The 9210-nt window shown below is 52.0% G+C and overlaps 1 pseudogene; it reads left to right on the top strand.

The window, feature by feature from the left end:
- Positions 1-6110: 6110 nt before the first annotated feature.
- LOC125547039 lies at positions 6111-8572 on the top strand (annotated as a pseudogene).
- Positions 8573-9210: the final 638 nt, after the last annotated feature.

Here is a 9210-nt window from a genome sequence, read left to right as displayed (position 1 = left end):
GAAGTCAATCAAGACCATGTGTTGAGCACCCGGAAAGAGAAACTGCTGAGGCTTCTCGGCCGATCGTCCGTGGCGCCTCACCAGCTTCGGGGACTACTGTCGGAGTAATGGGCCACGGGTAGGCCAACCCGAGTCCCATAACCTTTCAAGACATCGGGGCAGGCTGCACCCCTCAAGACCCCAGGGCGAAGAGCCGTCTCCTGAGGAGTCGACGGCAGGGCGGCCGACTGTCCGCTCACGGCCGAGTTCCAGGGACGACTTCCAGAGAAGCCGGCTTTGGGGAGTCAGCCGGCGACTCCGGCAAACCCATGACCTCATCAAAGGGGATGGGGCAGAGGCGTGGCTACAGTGAAGCCCACTCCCGCCCCTTACCAAGGGCAGGCATGTCCACAGCACGCCGTACCCGGGAAGATCTCCGTGCGGCGTGGCACTGTTGCCCGGCCGGCCCTGACATCAGCACCACAGTACCAAGTCATGCGCCCACGACGGCTTGTCTATACGGCCTGGAGGCAGCGGGGCCCACCAGTCAGCGAGACCTCGGGAGACGGCGGGAGAACTGCCAGTCGGACCTGTCGGGAGTCGGCCCGGGGGAGTCAGCCGAGCCCTTCCCCGGGGCCCACGCGCCATTAATCAAGATGAGATGGGGAGTGGCCACAGTGATAGCCCGCCAGGCGGCGAGGCTGTTGCCATGACCCCATGACCAAGCCTGCATCATCAGAAGCACGGCTACAGTAATCAGCGGCCGGCAAGACCCGCCCGCGGCGGACGCGGCTTGTCGGCTCCGTACCAGACCAGTCGGCGGGCCCCAGCAGTCGGCGGAGAAGTCAGAGGTCAGAGGCACTGACGGCTGGGCCCGCACCCAGTCGAATTACCATTGTACCCCTGGGGGGTAGGCCTATATAAACCCCCCAGGGCACCCATGCAAGGGGTTGGATCTCAGTAGTTCTAGACCATACCAGATAGAAGGAGAGAGCTAGCCTTGCCCTCTTCTACCACCAGAAACAGCTCAAGGAGCCACCGTGTAAACACTTGGCCATAGTGATCATGCGGAGACCCCGCAGAGCAGCAGTAGGGGTATTATCTCCCCGGAGAGCCCCGAAGCTGGGTAAGATTCGTCGGCGTGCATGTCTTCGCCTCATCCCGTTTCCAGGCACCGGCGACGTTCTACTCGCCCCCATCATGATAAGCCATCCGTTGGCATATGTCGCACCAAAGAGAAGATGATGATGAGGTGTCATAAGAGGGGGTGCACCGAAGAGAAGATGATGAGGTGTAAAGTTCCCGCGAGTACGACATGGGCGGATGTTGATGAGGAGATAAGCGGTGGCGAGAGCGTCGGGCCAAAAGCGCGGAGGCACATTGGCATGAAAGAGAAGAGTCCTAACGCAGTCATTGAGAGTGCGAAGGATGCGCTCAGCGCGACCGTTCTGCTGCGAGGTGTACGGGTAAGTGAGACGAAAAATCATGTCATGTGTGGTGAGAAGATTACGAACAGCAAGGTTGTGAAACTCCTTCCCATTGTCTGTCTGCAACGCGAGAATGGGACGACCAAACTGCGTGAGAACATAGGAGTAGAAAGCGGCGAGAGTGGATATAACATCCGACTTGTGGCGCAACGGGAAGGTCCACACATAATGCGAAAAATCATCAAGTATGACAAGATAATAAAGAAATCCCGTATTACTGGCAACAAGAGAGGTCCAAACATCACTATGCATTAACTCAAATGGGTACTAAGCAACAAAAGAAGAATCCCTAAACGGAAGACGAGCATGTTTGCCGAGGCGACATGCATGACACGAGTGATCCTCGTTCTTATTACACGTGAAAGAAAAACTCCGAAGTATGTGGCGAACGGTGGCAGGATTAGGATGTCACATCGGTGGAGCACCATCCGCGTGCGAGCGTCCTTAACAAAAAAACCATATTCGTCAAATTCAACGGTAACCGGATTTTCACGTGTAAGAGAACGAACGGAGTAGGCGTGCACAACGCCGGTCCATGGGTTCTGGCCGGTGTACCACGGGGCCGGCTGAGAAGCATGCTGCAGTGGGCGGGGTGCTCCTCCCTGAGCGCCTGCGCCCCCTGCTTGCGGCCACCACGACGGCCGCCGCGACAACCCCCCCCCCCCATTGGCCGCCGGCTGGGGCGGTGGGAAGGGGGCGGCCGGGGCGGGCAGGAAGCCTGGCAGGAAGGTGGGCGCCGCCGGCTGTGGCGGCGTCGGGCGAGGCGGTGGCGGGGCTGGACCCCCGCGGGTGCCGGCGACGAGGGCGGTGTGGGTCGCGCGAGTCCGCGCCACCCGCATCCGGCGCTCCTCCAACTTGAGGTACGCGACCACCTTAGCGAAGGTAGGCTCCGGGATGAGGGTGAGGTTGGAGGCGGTGTTCCCAAAATCCTCGTTGAGGCCGCCGGAGAGGGTGCTGATGAGGAGCTCGTCGCCGATCTTTTCCCCGAGATCACGGAGCTCATCGGCGAGCTTCTTGAGGCGCATGCAAAAATCATCGATGGATGAGTCAAGTTGCTGGCACCCGTAAAACTCACCGTAGAGCAGGACCTTGCGCTGCAGCCGGTTGTCGGTGAAGAGGCCGTTGAGCTTGGTCCAGACCGCATGGGCGTCGTCCTCGTCGTCCACCATGGTGTGGAAGAGATCGTTGGAGATTGTGAGGTAGAACCAGCGGATGATGGTGGCGTCGAGGGTCATCCACTCCTCGTCGTTGATCATGAGCGCCGAATCCACGGTGCCGTCCACGTGGTCGTGCAGGAGGTACTCACGGAACACAAGCGAAAAATACCGCTTCGAGGCGGAGTAGGACGCGGTGGTGTGATCAAGCTTGACCGGAGCACGCTCATGGATGTTGAGGTCGCGGACGAGAGTGACATCGGGACCAGCGAACGGGTTGGAGACGGTGGACGAGGAGGAGCTCATGGCGCGGGTTAGGGTTTGGGACTCGGCGCGGGCAGAGGGAGACGGGGTGCGGCGGCGCAGGTGGCAGGGGGGTGGGGTGGTGCGGGTGCGGCGCGGGTGGGAGGGGAGGGTGCAGCGCGGGAGAGGGAGGGCGTAGGCGGAAGCGGGAGTAAGCGGCGGCGGCGGCCTCGGGAAGAGGCGGCGGCGGCGGGTTAGGTGGTGGAGAAAGGCGGCAGCGACCAGCGGCTGCGACGGCGACCAGGAGGAGGGTGGCGGCGGCAGCGGCGGCTGGTGACAGCGGCGGGGAGTAGCGACGGCGGTGACTTTTAGGGTTTAGGATCGTGCTGCGTCTGATACCATGTAGAAGGACAAGTCATGAGATGTGCAATCTCGATGTATTAATCGGTGCATTAGGCACGTATATATAAGTATAGAGGTGGGCTACAATCTCAACTATACAAAGGAAACAGAAGGTAGGCTCTACACACAAATATACACGTACACAATATACTCAACACCGAGGAAACAACCGCAAACAGATGTCTTGGGATGAATCCGTGGGCCGGAAGACCCTAATGATCGTAAAAAAAAACAGAAAAAGCATTCACACGCAAACCGGCGGCGGCCTTTTGCTGGGTGCATATCGTGACTTTGGATTATGGAAGCACCCACGGAAACTAAGCGAAGTTATGAAGCAGCCTTGGCCAGCATTGCAGGGTCACTCTCACGAACTCCGTGTTCCGTCGCCTGTCCACCCACGGCACGCGACGACAATGTGGCTTCCAGTAAGAAAAGCACGGCCGTGCTTTCCCATCTCATGCTTAGCGTTTTCTTGTAAAAACTGCTTGGATTCTTCCCAAGATCCTCCCTCCTCTCGAAGATTTGTCCCGACGAGACGATATTTTAACACGAAGGCGTCGTCATCAGGAGTTAGTCGCCGTGCACGCAGACTTCCGCGGCGCACTGCTCGACGTGGTGATCCGGGCGAAGACAAAGGACACGGACGTGGCTTGGGACGTGTCGGCAAGCGCAAGTCCATCGCCATCGGGTACGACGGGTAGATCCCATCCCGTCCGTCTCACCGGACTTCGCCACACGAAATGTGGGAAGCATCGATATCAATTCCACCGAAACCCAGCCGGTGCTTGCGAGGATACGCGCAAGCCCGACATGGAAACCATTGCATTTTAATACGGTTGCTGCAGTCTATTCGCCTCGTGAGTCGTTGGTGTCAAGGCTCCATTGACCATCTTCTTCCGGGAACCCCAAAACCACCCTCGGTATGTTCATTCCTCGTGCAGGTTTATCAATTCAAAACCCCACATTCCGTAAACGCTTCTCCCAATGTTACTATAACCACACTTGTGTAGTACGCCTTGCAGCAAGCATCCAATGGCCAAACCGGCAGCAGGCGTTGCGCACGGCTGCAGGCTCTAGCGTGCACGTTCCTGAGCCCGTGCGGCCGACCAGGCGCCGATCAGCCCGATTGGCAGCTAGTTCTGCAACTGCAAGTGAAATGGAAATTTCAGATACAGACACCGGCCACGCGTGCGTGATGTAGAGGAACTCGCGTACTGACATGTCGATGCGTGGCTCGAACGGGCATGGATCCTATGTGGTGGTACTTTCTTCCTTTTGAAAAAAGAGAACGTTGTTTTCTGCCGGGATGAGTATCCAATGCGAAGACACCGCTAAATGCCAGTGATCCAAAGCATCTAGACGTTGGAGGAGGATGGCCCGAGTGTTTCGCTGAGTTTCACGTGCTAGTTCTTCATGGATCAGGAGAATAAAAGTGCTACTAGATCCTGTAGTAGTACTTATATTTTTAACCATCTACTCCGTAGTATTTTTTTACAGTACACCGTCTACCTTTTTTTTGTGCATCACTACTGATGGGGCTCTCCTCTCTGTCAAATTCCACAAAACTGCACCGCATGTCTGAAGAACGAGGTTCAGACAGGGGTGTTTGGGCATCACCTGTCAACCCCCTGCTCCCAAATAAAGCCCCAACACTAACAAGAGCAGAGGAATCTTGGCGTGTTGACAACCCACCCATCCAAATCCAACCGAAAAACGGGAACTGCTCTCCGACGTGTGATTGAAGTCGAGGGGCACCATGTATGCACCCTACTGCTTTATGGATGCATCATCAGCCGGTTGGCTGACAGCTTGACACACAATCATCATATCCCAAACACCACTATTGTGCAAGCATGCGTCCCACTAACTCATGCATGCACCACCCCGAAAATGGTTATCTACATCCCTTCATCAATTCATGGCCAAGTGATGTACTACCACCAAAAGCGACGCCCGACTGATTAGGGCGCTAATCCACCATCATTTTGCGGGGTTTTCCTCTTTCCTGCACACACACATGTAACCCCATTGGCGCCCAGTAGAGTACGTACGTACTCCCCCTTGCAAGTTGCAACCCAGATGGCCCGGCTCATGGTACGTACTACGCTAATCCAGCACCCCATGATTCCAAAGAGCGATTGGTGAGGGTGATTAGCTAGCGGTCGACCCCCTAAAGAGGTTACAGGGACAATTATTGACGTTATTAGGACATAAAAAACAATGCTGGAATCAGGACGTTAGGACGGCTGATTGTGACACCAACGACGATTTCGGGAGACAAAAGCCAGTGTGTTTGGAGGGAGTTATTAGGCCGTGTATGTGCGTTAATAACGTACAGCTTGTGCAAGGCTGGGAGCGACGAGGCAACCGGCCTGATTGTACCTGACAGCGCCGTTCCATTACTCTATCCCACTCTCATCATTCTTGTCAGTGTTGCCTTGGCCAAAGAATAGCCCCCAGCTTGCATGCAGATTAAGCAGTGGACACTAAAATAGATTAGTGATTTGTCATCATGGACTGATTGAGCAGCAGGACTACCTTAACCGGCCCAGGTCAGAAGGGTACCCCGCCGTTGGAGGACCTGGAAACTGTGACGTGACCATGTATGTGAGCTCCACTAAACAAGACCTGATTCTGATTGGATCCTCAGCGACGTGGGGTGGTCTCGTCCCAAGTTCCAACGTCTATGTGTTGTGTCTGTCGTCAAGACCGGAGATTGGACGACCGGCACATGATCGGTGTTCCATTCTCTTCTTTATTTTCTCACATTGTTTTTCACGGGCTACTACTGCGTTGCTGTGCAACTGTGCATCATGCAAGCACAGAGCCAGCCAGCCAGTCGATCATGATGTGTCGAGATCGCTGGCCGTCTGCCGCATTTCGGCATGGCGAATCTGCCCGGCGCCTGCTCTGTCCTGGCGAAAATGGCACGGCTATTCGACCACTGTCCGCTCCTGCAGATCCCAACCCGGTGCAACCATATATGGTTCATATGAATGGAGCTGCTAATGCTAATGGTACTTCAAACAACACAATGGTCTCCCCGGTGTTGCAAACTCCTCCAGCGGCCAGTACACAGGAATCTGGTAAGAAGAAGAGAGGGAGGCCCAGGCGTGTGCAAGATACTACTGTTCCTACGGCTCCTCCAGTTCATTTGGTTCCTACGGCTCCTCATTTGGTTCCTTCAGCTCCTCCAGAAGGTAATAATATTGTTCTCCAGACACCCCCTTCAGCCGTCACACAGGAATCTGGTAAGAAGAAGAGGGGACGATCCAGACGTGTGCCAGATGTTTCTGTTGTACCAACTCCTTCAGTGCCTATAATAGACGGCAAACCTATTTTTCAGACACCTCCTGCATCTAGCGTACATGAATCTGTTACAAAGAAAAGGGGGCGGCCGAAGCTTGTGCAGGATGGTTCAGATACTATAACTCCTCCAGTTCATTCAAAAGAGAGTGAGCCCCTTATGCAGACTCCGCCTGCAGTCACCTTATTGGAGGGTGGTAAGAGGAAGAGAGGGCGGCCGAGGCGTGTGCCTGATAGTTCAGTGACTCCTTCAAGTTATTCTGAAGATGTTGACAGTGGGGACACATCAAAACATGGACGGCCCAGGAAAATTGACACAAGCCTGCCGCACCTGCCATCTTTGTCTTCAGATGATCCCAGGGAATATGCAGATAATGTACTTTTTATGTTTGATGCACTGCGGCGACGGCTCATGCTGCTGGATGAGGCGAAGCAAGTAGCGAAGCAGCAGCATAACTTGAAGGCTGAACTTCGCGTCAATAAGAGTAAGAAGATTGGAGAGGTTCCAGGTGTTGAGGTTGGTGACATGTTCTACTTCAGAATCGAGATGTGCCTGGTAGGGTTAAATAGTCAGAGCATGGTAGGGATAGATTACATATCTGCTAAGTTTGGTAAGGAGGAGGACCCTGTGGCCATTAGCGTCGTTGCAGCTGGTGTGTATGAAAATACCGAAGACGATCCAGATGTTCTGGTTTACACTGGACATGGCATGTCTGGTAAGGATGACCAAAAGCTTGAGAGAGGTAATCTTGCACTGGAGAGGAGTTTGTATAGAGGTAATCCCATTAGAGTTGTTTGCACTGTGAGAGATTTGACTTGTTCAACTGGTAAGATATACATATATGATGGCCTTTACAAGATCAGAGAAGCCTGGGTGGAGAAAGGGAAATCTGGGTTCAATGTGTTTAAACACAAGTTGCTGAGAGAACCTGGACAACCTGATGGCATTGCAGTTTGGAAGAAGACTGAAAAATGGAGGGAAAATCCATCCTCTAGAGATCGTGTTATATTGAACGACATATCATACGGTGTGGAAAGTAAACCTGTCTGCCTTGTAAATGAGGTCGATGACGAGAAAGGCCCTAGCCACTTCATCTATACAACTAAACTTAACTACGTGAATTCCCTGAGCTCAATGAGAAAGATGCAAGGCTGCAAATGCATAAGCGTGTGCCTACCTGGTGATAACGACTGTTCTTGTACGCATACAAAATGCTGGTGACCTTCCTTACAGTGCTTCAGGCACACTTGTTAGTCGGATGCCTATGTTATATGAGTGCAATGATTCATGCACTTGTGTACATGATTGCCGGAACCGGGTTGTACAAAAAGGTATCCAAATCCACTTTGAAGTGTTTAAGACGGGAGATCGAGGTTGGGGCCTCCGTAGTTGGGATCCTATCCGAGCAGAACGTAAGATGGAACTATGCACCAGAATTATTGACAAGAATGCTGTTGATGCAGAAGACGATTACATCTTTGAGACCCCTCCCTCGGAGCAGAACGTAAGATGGAACTATGCACCAGAATTATTGGGCGAATCTAGTCCTTCCGACTTAAAAGAACCATCTAAGCAGCTGCCAATAGTTATTAGTGCAAAACGGACTGGCAACATAGCTCGCTTTATGAACCACAGCTGCTCACCTAATGTTTTCTGGCAACCAGTTCTATACTATCTTGGTGATGAGGGATATCCACACATCGCATTCTACATTCCTCCAATGACAGAGCTTACATATGATTATGGTCAGAGCCAAGGTAATGTTCAGCTGGGAAATAATTCTGGGTGTCGGAGGTCTAAGAATTGCTTATGTTGGTCTCACAAGTGCAGAGCTTCCTTTGGCTAAATAATCAACCCGTAAGGGATAATTTGCCAGTTGAAGGTTAGTGATTTCTGATTACCTTTTCCTTTATCAACATTACTTTTCTGAAAGATGTCCTACTTTCATTTTAGATAATGCTATCATCTATAGGTGTGAAGTTTTCCTGAGATGTTGGTAGATTCAAATATTCTAATAGAGTATTAGTAGTTTGCACCCTTTTGTAAAGTCAGAACTCACAGGAGTGTATCTTTGTGTTCTATATAAAATTTCACTTTACAAACATGATTCGAGTTTGGCAACTTGGTAACCAAGAATTAAAAAAGGGAAATGCTAAAAATCTGACGTCAGATTTTTTGGCATGGCAAATCGAACATTTTTCATGGCAATTTATATTGGCGTGATGATGTCAAATTTAGTTTGCAAGCACGGAAATTTCATGGCAAAAAATGAAATGAGGCGGATTTGCCATGCTCGCCAACTAAACCTGCCATCCTCGGCGAACATAATTTTTCATGAAAAACGTTTGATTTTCCATGCCTAAAAACCTGAGGTTCTATGGATATTCAGGTCCTTAAAAAACAATAAACTATATATTTGCTTGTAGAAATATTTATGTATGATATGAGTGCCCACACATGGATGCCTTCAGAAAACTCTTTCCTCGCATGATTTTGAATTACCGAGCTTATTTTTCTTATTTGATTTTTGTTTATGAAATCTGGATAAGGCTCACCACAACAGCTGCTGCAACCATTTCTTTCTCATCCACCGGTAGATCCTGTTAAATGTATGTCTAGGTCGTAATCTGATGAGCTT

Source organism: Triticum urartu, chromosome 3, assembly GCF_003073215.2.
Source record: "Triticum urartu cultivar G1812 chromosome 3, Tu2.1, whole genome shotgun sequence".
Taxonomy (NCBI): Eukaryota; Viridiplantae; Streptophyta; class Magnoliopsida; order Poales; family Poaceae; genus Triticum; species Triticum urartu.
Note: the sequence above shows the minus strand (reverse complement) of the source record. Positions and strands in the feature narration are given on the sequence as shown.